General features: G+C 45.9%; 1 protein-coding gene across 1 annotated transcript in view; it reads left to right on the top strand.

Moving 5' to 3' along the window:
* Window positions 1-969: 969 nt before the first annotated feature.
* CYSTM1 (cysteine rich transmembrane module containing 1) overlaps window positions 970-15,619 on the top strand; it is a 36,097-nt gene continuing 21,447 nt past the window's right edge. The window contains exon 1 of the mRNA XM_035103423.2: window positions 970-1,118. The gene's annotated coding sequence lies outside the window, so the exon portion shown is untranslated. The remainder of the gene's footprint in view (window positions 1,119-15,619) is intronic.

Raw genomic sequence — 15,619 nt, 5'->3', positions numbered from 1 at the left:
CGACACTCCCTGCATTTCTTAGGAAATGGCTGGCTGCTGAAGCATTGCAATTAAAGAATTTAAAACGGATTGGTGAGCTTTTCCTTTCAAAATTATAGGAAGGACTTCATATTCCAGGTGACTGTTTCCTTCATTTGGTGCAGGTATTTTATTTTCAGGTTAAACGGACTCTGTTTTTGCACCCACACACCCACACCCCTTTTAATTGTTCTCCAAGACGTGAAGGTGAGGAAAAAGGGAAACTAGGACATTCTGGAATCAGATCAGAAAGCGGGATGGCTTCTGGAATTCTGAGACTGTCCCTGGAAGATTGGGACAGTTGGGAGGGTCTGCATTGCAGGGGGTTGGACTAGATGACCCTTGGGATCCCTTAAAACTCAATAATGCAGTCGTTCTCAAAGGGTGTGGCAGGAGAGGATGCCATGTGTGGTGGAAAGGTTCAAGGACAATCAAAGAAACAGTTAAACATTTCAGGGTAGTATACTATAAAAATATTTTTATTTGCAGCATATGGGTGAGAAGGTGAACTTGCTTGCCTCAAATTAAACCTAATATAAATGAGATCACCCGGCAAAAGCAAGCTTACAAGCCTCACTGAGTTTGTAATCAAAAACCTAAGAGGCTTTTGATTATACAATAGTTACATTTTGGGAATGATTCATGTTCTTATGTGGCTGCGTTGTTTTATACTTTCTGGATCATGTCCAATGATCATCTTGTTCTAAAGTTCTTGTGTTCTGACTCCTGAGTTATAAATCAAGCACTGCTAGAAGTCTCTTCTTTTTGCTTCCCGATGTATTTCTTTGCAGTATTACCGGTAGCAAACCTGGAGGCGTGGCGCAAGCGAGCAACCTTTACAGTATTCTGAAAGCCAGGACCAGAGCGAAAAGTCTGCGCGGAGGGTTGCTCTTCTGCGCGCGCTCGCGCCCGTCGTGCGCCTGCCGTGACGCAGCAGCAGCCCCCGCCCTCCTGGGCGGTCGGGTGACTTCACGGCGGCGCGCACAGACTCTGCAGCTCTAGAGGCGCTGCTGTCCATCGCGCGCCCACTTGCCGTCGAGCGAAGCAGCAGCAGCAGCAGAAGCATCCGGAGGCGGCGGACGAGCCTTTGCGCGGGGCAGGTATGGCCGCGGCGGGGGGACGGCGCACGGGCGCGGCTGGCTGGCTGCCCTTCTCGGGGCGCGTCGCGGAGGGCGGGCGGGCGGAGCTCGGCCGCGGCTCTTGGAGACCCTCGGCGTCCCTGGCCCTCGGGCTCCCCGGGCGGGCGGGCACTGCTGGCGGCGGCGGAGCGCCAAGCGAGCCCTGCTCCGGGGGCGCCTTTTCGGGAAGGTGGGCGGGTTTTGGGTGGCGCGCCTTTGCGCAGGCCCCGCGACGTGGAGACGGACGCCGCCCCCCTGCCCGAGCAATGCGCCCCGAGACTCGCTCGCTTCTCCGGCCGGCCGCCGTCTCGCGGCAGGTGCATCTCCTCCTCGCTGCTCTTGGCTCAGGGCCCCCTCGGGGTTAATGGGTCTCTTTGGATCAGCTGGGCGATCCTAGCTTGCCCAAGGTTTTGTTCCTTAGGGGCTTGGGAGACGGTGGAAAAGGTGGGCGAGGTTCTTCAAAGCAGTCCCTGAAATGCAGGTCTTAGCCAATTCTCCCCTTAAGCTGGGTTTTGTTTTTAAAGGGATGGGTGGAGAGAAAATACTATATCCCCACATTACAGCTCTACTATGAAGTTCACTGGGTCATCTTGACCTGGTCAAGCCTTCTCAGCCCTCATGACCCCCCTTTATGGGAGTTTGGGCTGAGAGGAGGACGATGACGTGGTTGGGAAACCTATATGTTGCTCTGGGTTGGAAAAAACGAATACAAACTAGACCTTTGACTGCAGCATATTAATTGATGTCTTGCTTACTTGGCAATACAGTAGTAGGACGAATTTTTTGTAGCAACAAATTAACATTTCAAGAATGTCTTAGAATCTACCGTAGGGAAGGTCCACCCTGATCTCGATTCATTATTATTGACCTGCCTGAAAGTATGAAGCTTGTTGCAAATAAGTAGATACGATGCATTGCCCTTAGAATAGGAGCAGGTTCTTGTATTAAAGGCCCTTTTGCATTTGCTCCTCTGTCTCCATCCCTTTCCTGGTATTGGGCTATAGTTTATTTATTTTTTCCTCCCCACAGGCTCTTGAAATTTATTTTATTTATATCCCACCTTTCTTCCAATGAGCTGAAGTGCATAGTTCTCCCTCACCCCATTTAATCCTCACATCAACCCTATGAGGTAGGTTAGGCTGAGAGGTGGTCGGTCACCCAGTGAGCTTCATGGCCGAGTGAGGATTCAGACCCTGGTCTCCCAGGCCCTAGGCTAGCACTCTAACCACAGCAGCACACTGGCTCTCTTTAAGCAGTTTCACATTAGCTTTGACAGATTGTCTGACGCCTTCTTTCCCATTAACTCTTGAGTAAAGTTTCACTTCCTGACTTTTCACACCGATTGCAAAGGAAAACAATATCCTGCCTACGTCATGGGCCATGTGGAAGATACTAGTTAAATATAATGTCTTAGGTGATTCCATGATTTGCAGTAATTGTGTGAGTAATCTATGAGTGCTCCAGTCCTGCCTCTCTTAACCCACTTAAAGGTTTATTTGTAGGCAGCTGCACTGAAAGTTTTCCACTGTAATTGAGTAGAGATGCCTATTGCTGGTTTGCATGATCACATGCCACAGTTGTCACACTGTGAACCTTCTCCTTCTGAAGGTGCAGAATGCTTCCTCTTCCCTTCCTTCCAGTTTCTCCAGTTCATTTCAAAAAGTTTGTGCAGGAGACATTACTTATTTCCAACATTTATTGCCTGCTTTTTAGCCATTTCGCTTTCGGTCTAGTTCACAGCAAGATAAAACAATCAAATTACAGCAGTTAAATAACACATTTAAAACCACATGGAATATGAAATAAGGCCATGGATAAAATTAGTAAATTCAGCAATAGATGAAATAGAACAGGAATGCTCAGACAAATAAAAAGGTGTTCACTTGGTATTTATGCAGTGGCGGCTGGTGCAATTGAGATATCATGTGGGGGTTTTTCCACCTTGGGCCCTGGTGACTTTTAGGATTGGAGCAAAAGTGTATGGAAGCAATATAAGTGCAGTATGGCTAGAGCCCTATTTGGTCATTCAACCATCATGTGGGGTGGGGAGTGTGTAGGGGCATTGAGGTAGAGAGTGTGCTAGTCCCCTTCCATGTGTGGCACCCTGAACACCCCACCTGGAACAGGAAGGTCTGGAGGAGGCTGCTAGGTGTGTTTAGACATTGTGCTGATAAGGCAGGGGGGTTGCCAGTACATGAAGACTGAATTCATTTAGAATCCCCCTTTGCAAATCTTCCTGTTGAATGTGGGAAGGTCTCCTGGGCGGTCAAGGCCTGCTCATGTGACACGGCTGCCCAAGCCCATGTTCCCTTTGAACTGCCTGAAGAGGGTTTGGTTGTTTCGTAGTTTTATTTGGTTCCTCTTTCAGCTTACTTTTCAGAATCTCCTTAGCAATATGCTTACCTGCAGGTTGATAGCTGCTGAAGTGACACAGAACCGAAATCTGATCAGATTACCACTGTAAGCAAGCCAGGTCATCTTATTTTCAGGAGAATTCTGAATGACTAAGAAGTTTCCTGTTGTGAAACTAAACATTGAGGCCCAGTGTGGAGGCATTATGAAATGCTTGCTGGAAGAATGCAAAGGATAGAGAGTTCGGAAAGGTCAGCATCAGGAAATACTGTAAGAAGAAAAAGAATCTTGGTTGACTTGAAAAAGGAAAATGGCTGAGTTCATGATCAATATGGTTCTGTCTTCATGGCATAAGACTTCAGATATTAATGTATATTAATGTGCAGGGATTGAATGATGCTGCCAACCTATTTAACATAATATTTAACACTAAGGTTATTTATGACTCTTGGCTCTGATGGGTTTGAGCGAATGACTTAGAACTTGCTTACTGTAACTTGAATTCCATAGGCCTTGCGGAACCCCTTCCGGAGGCACAGCGTTACCTGGTGATGTGTTGAATAGGGCTGGGCAACATCAGCTTTTCGACATTGCGATGTATCACCAGCCAAACATCGTGATCTGCATTAGCACTGCAGCGTTGAAACGGGAAGTGGAACAAGCTGTATTGGCCGAGAGCTGAGGTCAGTGCAGCTTGTTCCTCCCACCGGGTCCTGGGGTCAGAGGGAGTCAGCTGGGCTGTGGTAGCCAAGAGCAGAGTCTGCCAGGCTCTGTTTGCAAGACGGCCTCCACCCTTGCTTGGCGGGGCAGGCAGAGGGAAAGAGGTAGCCTGCCCAACACACACCCCTCAACAGAGAAATTTAAATGAGCTCTCCCCGGGCGATGAAGCTTGTTCCTCCCTCTGTGGTAGGAGGGCCAGAGTGAGGTGTCAGTTTCACCCGGTGGTATATTGCAAGTGAAACCACCCTTGCTCCTGAGTCCCTCTGCCTCCAGCGCCCAGCTGCAGCTTCTTTCTGCTTCGGTGTGCTGGGCACTGGTAGCAGAGGGACTCAGGAGCAATGGTGGTACCGTCCCTTGCAATGTACTGCCAGGTAAGAAGATGGGACTTTTTTTGGGGGGGGGGGAGGACAGAGAAGCCTGGATTGCAATATTTGTCAGGAAGGGGGTGGGATGAAGGAGGAATGTATTTTGTTCAATAGGATGGATAAAAAAGGACTGAAAACTGGATTGCAGACTTTGGTACTTGCTGGACTGGAAGGGGAAGGCCGAGATCAGGGGACGGGGAGGAAGGAATTGAGGATAAGGAGAAAATTTAGAATTGGGAATGTAAAAAGGTTTTAAAAATATGGGAGTTTTTTTGGGGGGGGAATTGGGGCATGGGAAGAAAAGGAATGTTGATAAGATTAGAAATAAGATGTAGGAGTTATTTGGAAGTATTAGAAAAGAGATTTTTGTAAGATGAATAATTAAGGGGACGGTTGGGGTTTCCCATCCTCTTGTCGGTCCTCTGCGTGCGGGGAGCTCTTAGTGGCAGGGGGCCTCCTGGGGCGAGGAGGGCGGGGAGGGAGGGAAGACCCAATTGGAAAAAGAACCATTGCCTCTCCCCTTCTTTCCTCTAGGGACTCTCCGTGGCAGGGGGAGTGCCGGGGGGAGAGGGGAGGGAGGGAATGGGAAATGATGTTAGAAGAAAATTTAATAGGAAATAAGGATATTATTGATATAAGATTGGAGAATTTGGAAAATAGAATGGGGAATATGATAAGAAAACTGCCTAAATGGTGATAAAAATGAAAATCAGAAAAGGGGGAGGTAGGGGAAGCCCACAATACAATGTTTTTGAAAAAAGAAAAGAAAGGAATAATTATTGTTTTTTTTAAAATCTATTTTTATATTTTGATTTCTTGTGTGATTTTTGGTAAAGTCTGGATAAATAGTTGGGTGGACACTCACCTGTTCTCTTCTTACCACCCTAGTGCCCCTCGGTGGCGGGGGGGGGGGGGGTACTGGGGAGAGGAGGGAGGGGTGGGGACCAGCCCAATTATAAAATGTACCACCTTCGACTGCGCACTTTTCATGGGAATACCTCGTGGCAGGAGGGATCTCATGGAGGGGGGTTAGAAGAAGGGGAAAAATATGTTACCTATTGTATATGTGTTTTTGTTTTTTCAATATGCAAAATTAATAAAAATTATTATAAAAAAAAGCAATGTGCTGCCAGGTGAAACTGCCATCGCAGTCTGGCCCTCGTACCAATGTACAGTATTGATACATTGCCCAGACCTAGTTGTGAAGAGTGGTTTCCACCAGGCCTAGGCTGTGGTTTCAGATCCTGGATTATTCTTACTAATCAGAGTTTAAACAAACCATAGTTCCTAAATTCAGACATCACTGGGAACTGTTGTTGGCTTCATTCCTTCATGGTTCACCTTCCAGGGACCTCCTGATGCTAGGAAAGCTCAAATGTGAAAGTGACTTCAGCAATGGATGCTGCTCTTACTGTTGTACAGTAGGCTACCCTGAGTCTTGATACCTGCCTCTCTGTCCAGGCAAGCAAGCAGGCAGTATCACAGTTCAGTGGCATATTTTAGCCCTGCAAAAGCACTCAAGCAGGTCTGGTGAGGGGCATGGCCTGGTGAGGGTCCTGCGGGCTAGTAGCCATGCTTAAGCTATGCACTTAAGGTTCCCCATCCCTGGTCTAGGCATGTAAAAAGGCAGTGAAGTGGAGAAGTCCTGTGGTTTCCCCTTAGCTCTGGGTTAGACTCACTGCCTCTTTTCTCGTCGGAGCCTTTGTGAGGTTGGCTTCCCAACCAAGTTGACTTTCCCTCACAGCCGTTGAGGTGTAGTGGATGCCACGGGGGGATTAGAGTTGCACAGTGGTCAAAGGCCTGCAGACAGGTGGCCATCCAGGGCTAGCCCTAATGCTCCCCCAGAAAGGTAACTGAAGACATTTTGGGCTTCTGCTCCCATCGTTGCTTACCGCTGGCTGGGGCTGGTGGGAGTGGTACTCCAAAACACCTGGTGGACACCTGGCTGTTCTCTGGTGGGTTAGGGATAGAGGTGAAAGCTATTTCCTGGTTCTGCTTAATCTCTCGGTGACTTTCGATACCATCAACCATTGTATCCTTCTGGGCCGTCTAGGAGGGCTGGGAGTTGGGGGCACTGTTATGCAGTGGCTCTGCTCCTTCCTCCTGTGTTGTGCCCAAAAAGTAGTGGCAGGGGATGAGTGCTTGGACCCATGGGTGCTCACTTGTGGGGTGCTTCAGGGCTCCATCCTCTCCCTCTTCATATAGATCAGGCATCCCCAAACTTCGGCCCTCCAGATGTTTTGGACTACAATTCCCATCTTCCCCGACCACTGGTCCTATTAGCTAGGGATCATGGGAGTTGTAGGCCAAAACATCTGGAGGGCTGCAGTTTGGGGGTGCCTGATATAGATGCTTTTTAACATCTATGTGAAACCACTGGGAGAGATCATCAGGGAGGCTGGGTTTTCACCAATATGCAGATGGTACCCAGCTCTACCTATCATTTAAATCAGAACCAGGAAGGCAGTGAATGTGGGTGTCTGGATGCTTTGCGGAGGGATGGATGGTGGTCAACAGATTGAGGTTGAATCCCGACAGGACAGAAGTACTGTTTCTGGAGGACGGGGTAGACAGGTGTGGGGGATTCTCTGGTTCTGAATGGGGGGGGTAACTGTGCCCCTGGGAGTCATTTTGGAATCGCAGCTGTCCATAGTGTCAGTAGGGGAGTCCTTAACTTATGACGTACCCAACTCAAATCTCCCCTCCCTCCAGAATATTCTGTTTAAACTCTTCTCTCCTCTGATCACCATTTTCACTGGGGGTGGAGGGCTTGTTTTCAAGCAACCTCTTAAGCTTCATGTCTCAGTTGCCCAAGTTCTCATTCTTTTCAACTCTTTTCTCTCCCCCACACCACAGAGATAGGAAATGTCTATAGAAAACATTGGACAAATCTAGGATTTTAGTTTTCCCAAGATTGGGTAGCAGCAATTCTCTTCCTTGCCTCCCTGAACACATAAATCGCAGCAGCAATGGTTGCTCTAATCTCTGACACCCCCTTGTTTTAGGTAAGCCCTCAAGACTTTTCCTGTTGCACATTGACTCTGAAGTAACACATCATTGTGTGTGTAGCGTTGTAGCCATTCCTCCTCTTTTTCTCCCAGTTTAGTTTCTGGTTGTTTTACACATTTCTTTCTTCCTTTCCCATATTAATTTTGTGCGTCTCCTCTCTTGCCTCATTCCCATTCCTTTCCCTCCCGCAGCCTGATCTTATGCATTGCTACTTGGAAGTAAGTCCTCAGGTAAGTCTGCATAGTAGCAGTGTGGGGACTGGGGGGGGATTCACACTTAATTTTACATTGATTGTGATTATCTTTCCACGTTGTCCTTTCCTGGGGCTGCCTCTCCAATTTTCTGCTGTCAGAGAGCAGTGCTCTTGTCTTCCCTACAGAATAATAACAAGCACCTGGGATTCCTTGTGTTGTAGTTACCAGGTGCCAAGAGAAAGGCACTCTGCATGTGCTTAGGTATAAACATGACCTGGGTGCCTGCCTCTTTTCCATTAATACTAGCAGGTGGTTAAAGGGAGCCAACAGGACACCATGCCTTGGAAGCTCAAGAGGAAAACTCAGCAGAAATTCATATTTTATAATGGGAATGGGGAATGCTTGCCGTTGATAACAAATGCTATGGGAAAGGCAACCTATCCCTGTTTAGAGCAGGGATCAGCAACCTTTTTCAGCCGTGGGCCAGTCCACCATCCCTCAGACCATGTGGTGGGCCAGACTATATTTTTTTTTGGGGGGGGGGATGAACGAATTCCTATGCCCCACAAATAACTCAGAGATGCATTTTAAATAAAAGCACACATTCTACTCTTGTAAAAACATGCTGATTCCTGGACCATCTGTGGGCCAGATTGAGAAGGCAATTGGGCCGCATCCGGGCTTTAGGTTGCCTACCCCTGGTTTAGAGGCACCACTTTTATTTTCATTTAGGCCATGCTCATTGAGAATACCAGACACACATGAGAAGGCAGCAGAAGGACGTAGCACAGCAGCCACCAAAAATCATTGCTGGCAACCAAGCCTAGTCACAGGCCCTCAGAGGGGTGCTTCCTAGCTCCCCCCGCCAAGTTAATGGTGAAATGTGGATGGATGGGGGGGGGGAATGGCAAAATGGCGCAGGTGGAGGGTTAGGCCACAGCTGGGAAATCCCACTGTGGTCTTGCTAGTGTCACCTGCCTGTGGAATCTCCTCTTGGAGGTTCTCCTTATTGAGTGAGTTCTCAATAGCATCCTAAAACGCATCTCTTCACACAGGCTTTGGGTTGTTGTTTTTAAAGGTAAATTGCCTAAGATCTTAACCAGTGAAGGGTGGTTTGAAAATAATAAAGTACAGTATTGCTCTGGCAAAACTATTTTTTAGTTGAGGGAATACATGTATCCCGCTGTTGTATAAACCAGGATGACTTAGCTTCAGTTAAAATTAAATGGGGCAAGCAAAGCTGGGATCTAGTGGCTACTGAATTAAGTGGCAGCGTCTCTCCCTCCACAGCACTAACATCAGTAACAAAAATTCCCATGAGGTTATTAGGGAAGGTATGGCTTGTGGAGAGCACTTCTTCCTGAAATGCGTTTTTCGTCAATGGAGATGCTACTCCCATAAGTTGCTAAATATAATAAGTGTGTAGGAAAGTCAGTGGTTGTGCTTAAGCTACTCAAATGCAACACGTTTTAAGGAAACAAATCACGGAGAGATAAAAGTAACTTGGCACGCCATAAGTATACAAGTATTTCTGTTTTGAGGCTTTTAATTTGATAAGGAAGGGAGGTAAAAAATTTAAGTATGTGTTATAGAAGTTAGATAGTGTGAGTTAAAGATATGATTTAGAAATTGCTAAAAATGAATGACAATGAACCACAGATAGGGAGGACTTGAGGAAGTCATCCTAAAATGTGAAGGGAAGTTAATAGTTGGGGAAGATATATATATATTTGTTTATGTCTGTTTTATATGGTTGTTTATTGTTTTGTATAAGTTATGTTCTTTGTTTTCTTGTATCTTACTATCAAATAAATTTTAAAAATTTGAATTTTTAAAAAAAGTATGTGTAGAGAGCAGCCCTGATAATGGGCCATTCACAAAGTAGCAAATGGTCTATACATTTTATGATGTGCTTGGTAGTGTTCACGGGAGGGTGGATAAAAATCAATGATTAAAAAACTAAATATATAAAAATAATTTTGTTTTTTAAATTTAAATTGGGTTTTTACAATAAAATGCTTTTGGGGGAAAAATCTTTCTAAAGATAGTTTTCTATTTAAATTACATTATAGTCCAAAGGCTATTCATCAGAAAATAAGGATTTGTTTTAAGTTTTTCATGTGTGCTAAAACACAGTCTTAGTTTTTTTTAAAAAAACGATGTAACCACATCAGTTAGCAAACATGGATACATATGCTATAATGTTATTGTTTTAGTTAAATAAATTGTTAAAATTGTTATTAAGGAAATTATTATTTTTCTCCTTCCAATAAAGTACAGCAGAAACAGTTAACTTTTTAAACCCCACAATAATTTCATAATTACCTGTCTATGTATTTCTAATAGTATAACCAAATCAGTAATTTTTGATATAAGGTAAAGGTAAAGGGACCCCTGACCATTAGGTCCAGTCGTGACCGACTCTGGGGTTGCACGCTCATCTCACATTATTGGCCAAGGGAGCCGGTGTACAGCTTCCAGGTCATGTGGCCAGGTGATGTGGCAAACCAGAGCAGCACACAGAAATGCTGTTTACCTTCCCACTGTAAAGGTAAAGGGACCCCTGACCATTAGGTCCAGTTGTGACCGACTCTGGGGTTGCGCGCTCATCTCGCTCTATTGGCCGAGGGAGCCAGCGTATAGCTTCCAGGTCATGTGGCCAGCATGACAAAGCCGCTTCTGGGAAACCAGAGCAGCACACGGAAATGCCGTTTACCTTCCCGCTGTAGCAGTTCCTATTTATCTACTTGCACTTCTTTGAAAATTTATTATTCCAAAAATGAAGCCTTCATCTGGTTGTAAATACTGTATTAAGATTATACCAGCAAGAATGAGTCTTCCTGGTAAAAAATGATTTAAATGAAATCTTATTTTCTAGCAATTTAAATTTTGATTTAAATTGTGATTTAATTGAATTTGATTTAAATCAAATCCACCCTGGTTCACAGCATGTCTCCTCTCTACAACTGCTTAATGTTTTCTAAAATGCAGCACTCCATACTTGTGTTGGGGGCTGGGCACATACTCAGTTTCTTCCTGTGCCTTTTCCTGCAGTAGTCCAGCTACTCCAAGATGGGATATTCTTAAAATGCTCTTCCTCTTCTCTGCTCCATGATCAGAGACATCTGCTCAGTGTGTCCATTGCCTTCTGAAGTCCAGTGAGCCTCTTCAGTTTGGCCTGACGAAGTGCTGGTTGGGGACTGGTCTCTGAGGTCTGCTGTGCTGCTTTTGATAGAGTTCTGTATCTTTCACTTAGTTTTAAAAATACTGTATATTTATCTTAGAGTATTGTTATCTCCTGTGTAAACTATGGATGACACTTTTAATCATATGATCAATTCAACCTCTTGCTTGACAACAGTATTCCCAATCTGTCAGGGCTTGTGTGTGGCTACTCTTGAGTAAAGACACCAAAGTCCGTCCTGTCTCTAACAGGTTTATTGTGAATAGTATTTACAGTGCAGAGATGCCAAGAAACATGACCTGCTAGTCACTCACAGAATCCGGGAGTGGACGTTTCCTGTTACGTGACCAGCATAAGCGCTTGGGCACCCCAAAACGCTGCCTCCCCTCCTTACACTTAGTAAAGGTAAAGGGTAAAGGGACCCCTGACCATTAGGTCCAGTCGTGACCGACTCTGGGGTTGCGCGCTCATCTCGCATTATTGGCCGAGGGAGCCGGCGTACAGCTTCCAGGTCATGTGGCCAGCATGACTACGCCGCTTCTGGCAAACCAGAGCAGCACATGGAAACGCCGTTTACCTTCCCGCTGTAGCGGTTCCTATTTATCTACTTGCATTTTGACTGCTTTCGAACTGCTAGGTTGGCAGGAGCTGGGACCGAGCAACGGGAGCTCACCCCGTCACAGGGATTCAAACCACTGACCTTCTGATCAGCAAGCCCCAGGCTCTGTGGTTTAACCACAGCGCCACCTGGGTCCCTTTACACTTAGTACCATGCCTTAAATGGGGCGACGGAAGTGGCTGCCCCGTTTCCTCAGCCCGTTGGCCAGGGCAGTGCCAGGGCTCTGCAGCATCTCTGAGCCCTCTCTCCTCCATCCCCCTGACTTCCTCCTCCCCCTCCCCTGACCTCCTCCTGCTGCTCTCACTGGGCGATGTGTCCCCTGACACAATCAATTGAGAAAAGTATTTAGAAAATGTTATTTTTAAGATGAGCACTTAATTTAAAACAAAATTTAAAGATTCCTTCCAGCAGCACCTTAAGAGACCAACTAAGTTTGTCATTGGTATGAGCTTTCGTGTGCAAAGTATCTGAAGAAGTGTGCATGCACACGAAAGCTCATACCAATGACAAACTTAGTTGGTCTCTAAGGTGCTACTGGAAGGATTTTTTTTATTTTGTTTCGACTATGTCAGACCAACATGGCTACCTACCTGTAACTTAATTTAAAGTGAGGGGAAGAGCCATAACTCAGCGTCTGCCTTCAAGGCAGAAGGTCCCATGTTCAGTCTGGCATCTCCAGGTGTGGACAGAACTGAGCTGGATTTACCAGTGGTCTGACTCTGTATAAAATGGCTTCCTATGTTCCTGCATCCTGGGCGCCATCTTGGAGGCAATTCCCCCTTTACTCTGACACAGGAGAGAATGCCTGATATGACATTTGCATGTTCCATCTCAAAACAGTGGGTGCCTGTTTTATTCTTCTTCACAACTGTTGTTTTAGTCGTATGCAGTATTATTCAGCTTTGATTTATTATCAGATAAATTGATTTGATGAATCTTTTTAGCTGGATCACAATTATTGAGAAAACTCTCTGAGCTAGGACAGACATTTGAAGAAAGGCAATAAAATGATGGAATGAACCTGCTGTTCCAAAACTCCAGGGGATTAAAGCATCCAGAATAAATTCTGCAGTCAACTCCTGACATGCATGTGTAGCTTATCCCTATTTGAGATATAAACACATTTAAATAAATAAATCCAGCAAAATAAATCCATTTGTCCAGTTCTGAGCCCGTCATCCCCTCGTTAGATCCCCAGCGCAGCTTGATTCCTATAGCTGACCACTAATGTTTCTGGAAGAGGCCCAGAATTTGTTTTTGCCGGGAACTCTTTCTTGCTCTCAAACTACTTCCCATTTAGCCACTCCCTTCCTCAGGGAGGACCATTTTAAAAGCTTGACTAGAGGCTTCTAAAACTAAAAGCTACATTCCTGGTCTTGTATCTGCTGGCAGTTCTCATGGTGTTGGACATATATTAGTAGCTGAAATTTCTTGAAGAAAATGTGCAATGCCTCAAGGACAGCCTCTCTCCATATTAACCTACCTGGAGCCTGCGATCATCTGTGGCCCTCTTGTGCTTCCACCACAAGAGGTCCGGAGAGTGGCAACATGAGAATGGGCCTTTTCTGCAGTGGCTCCCCGTTTGTAGAATATTCTCCCCAGGGAGGTTTTCAGGGTGAAAACATTCCCGTTCAACCAGGCCTTTGGCTGATTTGCAGTCTATGCCCTTTTAGATGTGTGGAGGAAGGGGGGGGGAGGTTATTGGTTTGTTTTGTTCTTGTTTTTATTATGTCTTCTGTGTTTTTATATTGTGGTTTTATGCTGTGAACTGCCCTGAAAGCTATGGATGAAGGGCAGAATACAAAATTAATAAATAATAATTGCTAATAATAAAAGTAGCTCAAGGGTGAGTTGAGAAAAGACGTTCCCTTATTCACATCTCTTTGTCAGTTGTGACCTCACTAGAGGTCAAGAGAAGAGAAAACTCAGGAAGGTGCTGTGTCAGATCACTTGCCCATCTATTGTCCAAGCTGACTCCCAGCGGGGCTCCAGGGTTTCCAGCAGGAAGCTGTCTCAGCCCTACCTGCAATGCCAGGAATTGACCATGCTCTTGTCACTGAGCTATGGCCACATGCTCCCAAGCTGACAAGAGATGGAACCAGGCAGCATGGTAACATGGTAACATGGCCTGTGTAGCTTTCCTGCCCCAGCCAATAAGGTGGAGTGGAGAGATGCCCAAAATGCGCAACACACAACACCTTGGCATAGGTTTGCAGTCTTCCTAAGCATGGATGGGAGAAGGGGGAAATGCCACACTGGGGTGAGCTCCTGTTGATGGTTAATCAATCAATCAATCAATCAATCAACCTCAGTCTGCTTGAACCTTCCCTGGCCTCCTAACTTCTGCAATTGTGGTGTATTGGCTTCTTTTTAAGAGCACGTTGAAATGTCTTGTATTGAATTGTTTCATTGTACGTTGTCTTGGTATTGTTTTCGTTAGGTGATCTATCAATATTTTAAATAAATATATAAATTTGATGCTGCAGCCCCATATAGAGTCTGTGACTAATGCTGCTCTTGGAAGTTCATGTGAAATATTCCTGAAGACTGTTCCTGTTTGAAAGGGGTCAGACTCAGCTCCTATTTCTGTCGCTTTAAGCCAGGCTGCCTCGCTTGTCTATTCCTAATATTAATTTGTTACGGGGATCTCGGTACAAGTGCAGAGCAACAGCATTCCTTTTAATGTTGCGCCCCTGTTTTGTTTTGTTTTTGTGTAAGCTGCATTTATGAGCTTAAAGCTGCAATAAAATTTGATTGATGCGTAAGCTGCAACTCAGTTGGCCTGTTTGCTTTGGGGGGGGGATCAGCCTGCTTTTGGTCTTGGGTGGATTAAAGCCTCTCCGCCTGGGAAGGACGCAGCCAGAATTTATTTGTGGTTGAGGGTGGCAATTGCTTCAGGTTCTGGGGCTTTTGAGAAAATCAGATTAGCTGTACAAAAGTGTCACGAACACCAGCAGGAGGCATGTGGAAAAATTGCCTCATACTGATGACTAGCTAAGCCAGGTTGACATGTAAATAAGCAGAGGAACCATGGATTGCACCTTGGGGGATGACACAAGGACATCCTCTCGAGATGTTGGAACTAAAGAGTGTGTAAACAAAGGCACTGAGAATGCCTCTTGTAGCACATAGAAGTGGCACTGGGCCAAGTGGCCTTTGAGACCCCTACAGTTACATCATGTCTAATAAGAAACACAAGACCTGAAAAGCTACCTGCTCCCTTTTTTCCAATGGCAGTTACTTTTCTGGGAATGCTGAAATGGCCTAGCGTAGTCGTGAAGCTGCCTTTCTGCTAACTGTATGGAGCCAATCTCGGAGGCATAGGCTCCCGCCGTCCCTGTCATCTGAGGGTGCCTGAAGACAGCGATTCCCTTAGGCTGTGTGGCCAAACAAGCCACTTATGTGAAATGCAGCAGGACAAACACGCCTGACTGCTTTGGATATAATCAGACTTAAAGATCACATTGTCACGAGAGTGACGTGGATGCACAGGGCTGCAGGCTGGGTTACTAAAGGGATCTACTGCATACTATGCAGGGCGTTCTGGGCTGGTGCGGGCGTAGGGCCCACGGCCTGGTATCTGTTGTTCAGAAACCGAGACCCAACCTTGTCCTGCCCTGTCTGTCCTTGGATCATCATCTCTCCTCCACAGCTGATTAGCATCTGGGGTGGTAAAGAGGTTGGCTGTGTTTAAGGCTAATCGGGAACAAAACTGGTTCAAGGCAACTGTTTTATCTAGAGAGGTGATAAAAGATTTAGAAAAAACAGGGTTGTTTTTTAAAACAACAACAACAACTGAGGGGTGCAGAATGGTTTGGGGGGGCTGAAGATGCCCTCCTTTCAGGGGTGCAGTGGCACATTTTCTAAGTGCAGGAGCACATTTTGACAGCCCTCATAGCTTATCTGGGACACCAGTGGAATCCAAAATATGCAGGCAGATATGTTGATCCACTATGTAGCTATATGATAAATACCCCCCCCAGCCCCCCAAAACAGCTTTACGTAGCATAATTGCCTTTTGATAGGGTCATCTAGTGGTA

Source organism: Zootoca vivipara, chromosome 8, assembly GCF_963506605.1.
Source record: "Zootoca vivipara chromosome 8, rZooViv1.1, whole genome shotgun sequence".
NCBI lineage: Eukaryota > Metazoa > Chordata > Lepidosauria > Squamata > Lacertidae > Zootoca > Zootoca vivipara.
Note: the sequence above shows the minus strand (reverse complement) of the source record. Positions and strands in the feature narration are given on the sequence as shown.